This window comes from Myxocyprinus asiaticus, chromosome 39 (genome assembly GCF_019703515.2).
Source record: "Myxocyprinus asiaticus isolate MX2 ecotype Aquarium Trade chromosome 39, UBuf_Myxa_2, whole genome shotgun sequence".
Taxonomy (NCBI): domain Eukaryota; kingdom Metazoa; phylum Chordata; class Actinopteri; order Cypriniformes; family Catostomidae; genus Myxocyprinus; species Myxocyprinus asiaticus.
Window position 1 is genome coordinate 1,790,001 of NC_059382.1, and position 10,000 is coordinate 1,800,000.

At 36.2% G+C, this 10,000-nt stretch overlaps 1 protein-coding gene across 1 annotated transcript in view; it reads left to right on the top strand.

Annotated features, from left to right (window-relative positions):
* Positions 1–10,000, top strand: part of LOC127429924 (chloride channel protein 2-like) — an 86,815-nt gene that overhangs the window by 39,225 nt on the left and 37,590 nt on the right. The gene's annotated exons all lie outside the window — the stretch shown is intronic.

A 10,000-nucleotide genomic window follows, 5' to 3' on the forward strand; every position in this document is an offset into this window, starting at 1 on the left:
ATACCTGGCTTTTAGTTTAAAGAGAAAATCGTTGAACTTATTTGAAAGTTACGAAGCAAGGTAGCTTGCAATTCATCAACGTTAGCAGGCAAGATCTAGTTAGCTAAAATTACACAGATCAATCCTTATGGCACTATATTTCACATGCTTTGGAGTTATGTAAGCTTACCTGTCCAATAAGAAGAACGCCAATTCAGGGTCGGTTTTGATCCCCAAAACCGAACGAATGTCCCTCCAGGAATCAAATTCCCTGCCGATGTTCACTCTAGTTTTCGCTTGACCACGATCACTTTCCCGCTTAGCCAGATGGGATTCAGTAGAAGGCTCTCGGGAGTGCGCATAAACTTCACATCGTTTGGATTTTCCCGGCAAAAGCGACCCGCCCCCTTCGCATGAAAATCAGTCTACAGGCTTTAATAGACAATCTAGGAAGTCCAGGAAGGGCTCATTTTTTAAGTTGCGTTACAAACCGTACACACATTGGCAAAAAAAGGTGAATATTACATACTGCACCTTTAACTGTAGTTTAACTTTTACTTTTTCCGATTAACATTTTTAATTGATTCATATAGGTGACAAAGAAAAACAAAACATAGATACACTGAATCAACATTTAACTCCCACTTCTACCCCTTCCCCTCCCCAATTACCAACTCCACTCTGACCCCCAACAAACATCCCCATGGTCACACATAAGTACACACACAAAAATAAATAAATAAATAAAATATATAATAATAATAATAATACACATCTAAAACTACGCCTCTCTCTTCGCAGCCCCTCCCTGTGAGTCCCCCAAAAACACCAAATAAATTCCCCATTTCCCATCAAATGAGTCCCAGATCCCCAGCCTTCTTCATGACACCTCCTCGAAAGCTGCCACCCTCTTCATTTCTGCACACCACTCCCGAAATTCCATCCCCTTAAAACAATCTGTCTGCCTGTCATAACACTGGTCAGGACCCAATTTTTTATGTGTTTATCCCCTATATTGATGACCTTCCCATCGCCCAAAACACAGAGTTTGGGGTAAAACAAAACCCGAGTGCCCAACACATCACACACAAAACTCTGAACATTCAACCAAAATTCCTGGATCTCAACACACCACCAAAAAACATGGGCCATGTCTCCATCCTCCGATTGGCATCGCTAGCAGGTGGGTGTGTCTTTAAAACCAAGCCTATACAATCTAGAGGGGGTCTAACAGAATTTATGTAAAATCTTGAATTGCATAAGGCGCACCCTTGTATCTCTAGATACAGACTTGACATTTTTAGAATCCTAGCCCACACTCCCTCCTCCAATACCAAGATAAAATCTTTCTCCCATAATCTCTTGATAGAAGTTAAAGCTCCGTTCCCCAGACTATGAATTAGCAGTGAGTAATACACTGATTATGCTACTGTATGCTACTCCCAAAAATAGTACAGAGCGGATGGTGCAGCTGTAATACCTAAAGAACTGATATCTGGGAATCCCGAAATGTTGAACCTAATTTTCAAAGGATTTCAACACTCCGCTCTCATATAGGTCACTGAGCGTATTAACCTCCCTCGCAATCCACTCTGACCAGCAGAATGGGGACCTATTAAAACATAATTTTGGGTTCAGCCAAATGCTCGAGGCAACATTTAAATAAATGTCCGAATTAAACACGCTGGACACTTTTGTCCATACCGAGTGCAAATGCGAGATAACAGGGTGTAACTTCTCTGATTAGTTTGATAGAAAGGCTTTGCAATGGCAAAATAGGGGCAAGAACTTCTTGTTCAATATAAAACCAGGGAGGGGCTCTCTCAGGAGGAAGCGACCAATAAGCCAAATGTCTAAGACCGAATGTATAATAATAAAACAAAGTCTTGGGTAGGGCTAGCCCACCTTTATCAATCAGCCTATCTAACTTATTGAAATGTAATCTGGGACGTTTACCATTCCAAATGAAGGACTTCGCTATGGTATCAAATTGCTTGAAATAAGAGAGGGGGACATCTACAGGGAGAGATTGTAGCAGGTAGTTGAATTTTGGAATAAATTCATTTTAATAACATTAACCTTCCCAATCATCGATAAATGTCATGAAGCCCACCTGCCTACATCGCTCGAAAACCTTTTTATGAAGGGGTCAAAATTAACTCTAACTAAATCACACAAATTTGCTGGGAATAAAATGCCCAAATACACTGGAAGGCGCCCGGCTGGAAAGCCGTCGCTGGGCAGTACGCTGTCAGAGTCAAAGCTTCGGATTTAGACCAGTTGACTCTGTATCCTGAGAACTTAGAAAAGGAATTAATTATTCTGTGGAGGCAAGGCATAATTCTAGTGGGGTCGGAGAATAATAAAAAAATATCATCTGCGTAAAGCAAAAGCTTATGCGCCACACCTCCCGCCATCACTCCTGGAAAATCCTCCTCCTTTCTTATCGCAGCTGCTAATGATTCCAGGGCAAGACATAACAATAATGGGGAAAGAGGAAAACCCTGCCGGGTGCCCCTATTCAGAGTAAAATAATCTGAAATTAATCCATTTGTTTGTACCGCCTCTACCGGGTGTCTATAAAGTAACTTAATCCATCCAATAAAAGTGTTCCCAAACCTGTATATTTCCAAAATCTTAAAAAGATAATCCCATTCTACCATATCAAATGCCTTTTTGGCATCAAGTGAGATGGCAGTGACTGGAGTCTGATCATTAGCCACTGACCACATGATTGATTGATGAAACGCCTAATATTATCAGAAGAGCTGCGGCCCCTATTAAACCCCACCTGATCTATATTTATAAGAGCTGTCATAACTTTACTTAATCGGTTAACCAGAATTTTTGACAATATTTTTACATCTAGCTGGATCAGGGAAATTGGACAGTAACTCTTACACTAACTTGGATCTTTGTCCTTTTTAAGAATCAGACTGATCCGGGCTTGTGTCATGATGGCGGAAGCTTTCCATTCTTTAATGATTCCGTATACATTTCTAACAAATGTGGAGCCAATTCTGTAGCATAAGATCTAAAAAACTCGAGCCTGTAGGCAAGGCCTTAATTACCTTGCCAAGCTCATCCAAGGTTATCTCAGAATCAAGATAATTTTTTGCTCCGTCGTCAGTTTAGGGAGTTGTTATGGTTCCACAAAGTTTCTAATATCTTCATCAGTAGACGAAGACATGGAACTATAAAGATCAAGATAGAATTCTTTATAAACATTATTAATATCAATGGCCGAGGTAAAAATTTCACCACCAGCAGATTTCACTGAGGGAATGGTAGAAAAGATTCTCTCTGCTTTATATATCTAGCCAAAAGCTTCCTTGCTTTGTCCCTCAATCAAAGTATGACTGTCTTGCCCTGAATAGCCAAAACTCCACTTTCCGCAACAAAATAGTGTTATATCTATATTTCAATCGGGTCAGTTCTCTGAGGCCATGAGACGACATTCGGCACTTCAGCTCTGCCTCGGCACTTTTAATATTCTCTTCCAACTCCACAAGCTCTCGTGCTTTGGATTTTTGGATAAATGAGGCATACTGTATGATCCGACCCCTAAGAACCGCCTTGAGTGCCTCCCAAGCCATACCCACAGAAGATACTGAGGACCAGTTGGTCTCCATATAAACATTGATTTCAGCCTTTAACATTTGTTGGAATTCAGGATTTTGCAAAAGTGATACATTAAAGTGCCAACTATATGATTTTGTTTTCTCCATATGTGGCAACATCTCTAAACTCACTAGGGCATGATCTGAGACTAAGATGTTTCCAATTGAGCAATCAATAACAGATGAAATTAGGAACTTGAATATAAAAAATCTATTCTAGAATAAATCTTATGGACTGATGGATTGTACTGGATGTATAGTCCCTCCCAGATGGGTTCAAAAGTCTCCAAATATCTGTAAGACCAAGATTTTTACACATCCTGTGAAGCGTTAATGATGCTCTAGGGGGCTTGCATACTTCACTATGATCAAGGACTGAATCCATCAATAGATTAAAGTATCCATCCAATATTATATCATGAGGGGTGCCAGCGGCTTGCAACATCCCTTCAAGATCTATAAAAAAAGCCCAGATCATCAGTGTTAGGTGTGTAAATATTAGCCAAAATCAGACTTTGCCCCTGAATTTCTGCTAAAACAATAATGACTCTTCCTAATTTATCTTTAATTTGTTTGAGACATTTGAATTGTAGATGTTTATTTATCAGTGTAATGACTCCCCTGCTCTTACTTGAGCCAGCACTAAAGAAAACATGTCCACCCCATATCATCCCAAATATTTCAGCTTCCTGTGGGGAAAGATGCATTTCTTGAAGAAACACTATATCATATTTCTTATGTTTAAGAAGAGAAATAACTTTCCTTCTTTTTATGGGGTGCCCCAACCCATTCACATTCCACGTGGAGAGAGGCAATCCATTCATATTAACATTTGACATTTTGACATATTAGACAAAATAGATTGTCAAAAAAAAAAAAACAATTATAAAGACCACATTCCCCATTAGTGCAACAATCAAAACCCAAACTTCCCCCCAAACCAAACAAGCAGAAAAAATAAAAAAGTGCTTATTAACCCCATGCACGAAAGCGCCAACCGGCGTCCATCTCTCTAAACTCAAACAGACCATGTACGCCTACGAGAGCCCCCGCGACAACTTTGCTGTCGGATTGCTCAAGTCCGGTGCTTTTGTACAAATTTTGTGAGACAGAATTACACAACAGAAGATAATCTATAAAACAAACTCCAACCAATAGGAGGCATAAGCACAAAAAACATGCAGATTCATCCACAACACTGTCCCGAAGTGTGCTACTACACAAAACAAACTCCAGCCGCTAGGCGGAACCAGCACAAAAAGAAACAAAACAGGTGCTCAGTTTCCTCAGACGGTCAAGTGAATGTTCAGTGAGTCAGACCACTTGGCTGCAACATGAGTACCACAAAATAACTTACTCAGACCATTGACTTTATGAAGGACATCGCTTGCTGAGGACATCCTTAGCATCTATTCTCAGTTTGGCCAGGAACATCAGTGCAAAAGCGAACTTCCATTGATGTAAAAGTTTCATGCATTCCTTAAATCGATCACATTTCTCTCTTGTCGAATTAGCAAAGTCTGGGAACAAGAAAATGCTGTGATTCTTCCAAGAAAGCCTTCCTTTGCTCCTCACCTCGTGTAACATGAGAGCTTTATCAGATGATCTCAGAAATTTTGCCAGAATTGATCGGGGCCTGTCTCCCTCAGCGGATCGCCGAGCCAGAACCTTGTGAGCTCGCTCGATTTCCAGCTTATCACCTGTTATGTCGAGCAGACTCAGAAAGAGCCCGTCCAGGAATTTCACCATATCCCTACCTTCTTTGTCCTCAGGAATTCCAACAATTCGGACGTTATTCCACCGGTTGCGGTCCTCCAAGCCCTCCAATTTCTCCCAGACTTGCTCCAAATCCACCTTGCTCGCTAGCGGATTAGCAGCTAATTCCCTCTCCGATGAATCAGATAATTGATCCTTTTCTCGACATCCCCCACTCTTGTAACCACCTCAGTGAATTTCGTCTCGATGGCAGTGATCGATCGATGTATAACAGCAAGATCCTCCAAGTCAGCAATGACCTTCGTCAGCATTGCCAACACGTTCAACAATTCTTGCCGAATTTCCTTCACTTCTCCGGCCAAATCGGCTCCCGGGCTTGTGGCCTACTTGCTCAGGGGTATCAGCTTACGTAAGTGTCTTTTAATGTTGCCAGAGCCCGAGGATTTTGAATTCTTTGACATTTTGTCTTCCTAGAACAGTTAAGGATCAGGGTGTATCGGATCTCGCTGTTTTATGACATAAAAAGTATTAAAACTAGCAAAGTGCGCAGAGCTCGCTGCTCACATGTCCGAACCCCACATGGCGTCACGTGTCTCCCTAACTTTTACTTTTTAAGTTTAACTGTAAATTGAGTAGTTTAACTGTTGTTTAACTTCTGTAAATTATGAGTAGTTTAACTGTAGTTTAACTTCTGCAAATTATAAGCAGTTTAACTGTAGTTTAACTTTTACTTTTAAAGTTTATCTGTAAATTGAGTAGTTTGACTGTTAATTATGAGTAGTTTAACTGTAGTTTAACTTCTGCAAATTATAAGTAGTTTAACTGTAGTTTAACTTCTGTAAATTGTGGAGTTTAACTGTAGTTTAGTTACTGTAAAACCAGAAGTTTAATTGTAGTTTAGCTTCTGTAAATTGAGAAGTTTAACTGGTTTAGCTATTGTAAATGTAATAGTGTGACCGTAGTTTAACTTCTGTTTAATGACTTGAATTTATGAGTATCTTGTAGCTTGACAAAGGGCAGTTTTAAAGGAGCTTCACCAATACTTATGCTAAAGTGTGTGATGTCATCAGTCCTCACTCACACATATTTGGCTCTGGTCTGCTCTGATTGAGATGCTCCTAAATTATTTCAGGTCAGCTAACAGAGTACATTTGGTCCTATAATGAGAGAGTGAGAGGTTAAATGATGAAGAGAGTGAGATGCAACATAACAACTTTGCTTAGATTGAGTGGCGTTATAAAAGAGAACACATCAGTGACACACATACACGCACACACATAAACCCTTCACCCTCATTACATCTGCATAAACAAGACATTTAGAAGTTCAGCTTGTCACTCAGTGAGTGTGTGTGTACATCTCATTTGTTGCTGTCTGGATAGAGTTGGTAGTTTTATTTCAAAAACGTATGAAAGTGACGGCTGTAAAAATGTGCGTAAAAGTGATTTTCAGAACATTGTGTGTGGTTTAAGACATCCACATGTCACGCCTACGCCACCTGTCTCAAACATGTTCACATGCTGTTTTTTTCTCCATCATTTGGTGAGTCATCATTGGCTCTTAGCGAGGTTGCCGTGGATACTAACAGCATCTGCGTGTTTGTGTTATTGAGGTAGAGAGATGCTTTTCCAGACCCCGTGTTTATGAGAACAATGAAGAATTAATGGTTTAAAAATGACCACAGAAATGATGTTATTTAGTTTGATGGACTGCCGCTTGTGCACTTTACACACTTTACACTCACACACTCATGTGGACACACAACTGATAGCTGAAGTGTAAATCAGCAAATATGTGAGAATATCCAAACATGCAAAAATTTATTGACTTATTGAGTGTTTACATGCACATCTTTCAACGATTATGCTGACAACATGTAAGGTCATGTAAATGTCTTAAATGTTGTTCTTTTATCAGGGAAAGGTCATAAACAGTTAACACACCAATTAACACACCTAGATTTTTGCCCATTACCCTGATGTGTGTCAGTTTATTCAATGCATGCATGTCTGTTTGTGTTTTAATGGCAAAACCAGAGAAAAACCTGATCATTTCCAAATTCCAAGTAAATGTGATTTTCCTGCATTGTCAGAGTCTTGTATAAATGATCAGATATTTGATAGTAAATTAATTTAATCAATTTCTTTCAAGTACCCTTAAGCATTATTAAAATGTACTTTACAGTTCTTTGAAGCATTGTTAAATTGCACTTTTTTTAAACTTAAGCATTATTAAATTGTACTTTCAAATACACAAGAATTAAATTTTTCAAATTGTAATTTACGGTACTTTTATGCATTATTAAATTGAGCTTTTTTACAGTAAACTTAAGCATTATTAAATTGTACTTTACAGTACACCTAAGCATTATTAAATTGAACTCTTTTACAGTTCACTTAAGCCTTTTTAAATTGTACTTTACTGTACTTTTATGCATTATTAAATTTAGTTTTTTTACAGTACACCTAAGCATTATTCAGTTGTACTTTACAGTACTTTTATGCATTATAAAATAGTTTTTTACAGTACACCTAAGCATTATTAAATTGTACTTTACAGTACTTTTATGCATTATTACATTTAGCTTTTTTACAGTATACTTAAGCATTATTAAATTGTACTTTACGGTACTTTTATGATGATTAAATTTAGCTTTTTTACAGTACACCTAAGCATTATTAAATTGTACTTTACGGTACTTTTATGATTATTAAATTTAGCTTTTGTACAGTACACAAGCATTATTAAATTGTACTTTACAGTACTTTTATGCATTATTAAATTTAGTTTTTTTACAGTATACTTAAGCATTATTAAATTGTACTTTACAGTACTTTTATGATGATTAAATTTAGCTTTTTTACAGTATACTTAAGCATTATTAAATTGTACTTTACGGTACTTTTATGCATTATTAAATTTAGCTTTTTTACAGTATACTTGAGCATTATTAAACTATTTTACGGTACTTTTATGATGATTAAATTTAGCTTTTTTACAGTACACCTAAGCATTATTAAATTGTACTTTACGGTACTTTTATGCATTATTAAATTTAGCTTTTTTACAGTATACTTAAGCATTATTAAACTACTTTACGGTACTTTTATGATGATTAAATTTAGCTTTTTTACAGTACACCTAAGCATTATTAAATTGTACTTTACGGTACTTTTATGCATTATTAAATTTAGTTTTTTTACAGTATACTTAAGCATTATTAAATTGTACTTTACAGTACTTCTATGCATTATTAAATTGTACTTTACAGTACTTCTATGCATTATTCAATTGTACTTTACAGTACTTTTATGCATTATTAAATTTAGCTTTTTTACAGTACACAAGCATTATTAAATAGTTCTTTACAGTACACCTAAGCATTATTAAATTGAGATTTTTTACAGTACACCTAAGTATTATTAAATTGTACTTTACAGTACTTTTATGCATTATTAAATGTAGCTTTTTTACAGTATACTTAAGCATTATTAAAGTACTTTACGGTACTTTTATGCATTATTAAATTTAGCTTTTTTACAGTATTATTAAACATTATTATTAAAGCATTATTCAATTGTACTTTACAGTACTTCTATGCATTATTAAATAGTTCTTTACAGTACACCTAAGCATTATTAAATTGTACTTTACAGTACTTTTATGCATTATTAAATTTAGTTTTTTTACAGTATACTTAAGCATTATTAAATTGTACTTTACAGTACTTTTATGCATTATAAAATAGTTCTTTACAGTACACCTAAGCATTATTCAATTGTACTTTACGGTACTTTTATGCATTATTAAATTTAGCTTTTTTACAGTATACTTAAGCATTATTAAATAGTTCTTTACAGTACACCTAAGCATTATTAAATTGAGATTTTTTACAGTACACCTAAGTATTATTAAATGTAACTTTTTTACAGTTCACTTAAGCCTTTTTAAATTGTACTTTACAGTACTTTTATGCATTATTAAATTGAGCTTTTTTACAGTATACTTAAGCATTATTAAACTGTACTCATCCGATCTGAAATCACAGCATGCACATTATCATTCATAATGATTACACGTTAGAAATATTGGCTGCACTGATTCATAAATTCGTTGTAATTTTGAATATGTTTATTTAAAATGTCACTTTATCCTTGTGCTTTTTGGATAATCAGTCAAACTAATATTTTGTATATTATTCTGATGAATCCGTTATTCGTATTGATGTCATTATTCGTGCCTTTCCGAATAAGGTATTCGGCTTCGGGCACATCCCTGTTGTGCTGTAGCTTGACTAGTTTTAACTACTGTAAATTATTAGTAGCTTGACTGTAATTTAACTACTTTAAATTATGAGTTTTATAGTAGCTTCACCAACAACAAAAAGTTTGTGTGTGTGTGTCGTTGTTTAAGACCTCATAGAAGCATTTTTGGCTGTGCAGTTTATACATCAGTTTGTTAAAGTCATCTCTCTGAAACTTGAGTTAGGATAGTGATGCTCAGAGGTTTTTTGAGGAATGAGGGAGTTTCTGTTCTTATTCTGCACGGGATAAATTTGCTTTTTCTAGTGGCAGTGAAGTTTAGTTATGGTATACAGTAGATGATGATGTTTTTTGTGTTGTAGTCTGTATGTTTTGTAGTTTTTTATCTGTCAATAGCACCTTGTTTCTGTTACACTGGTTTGG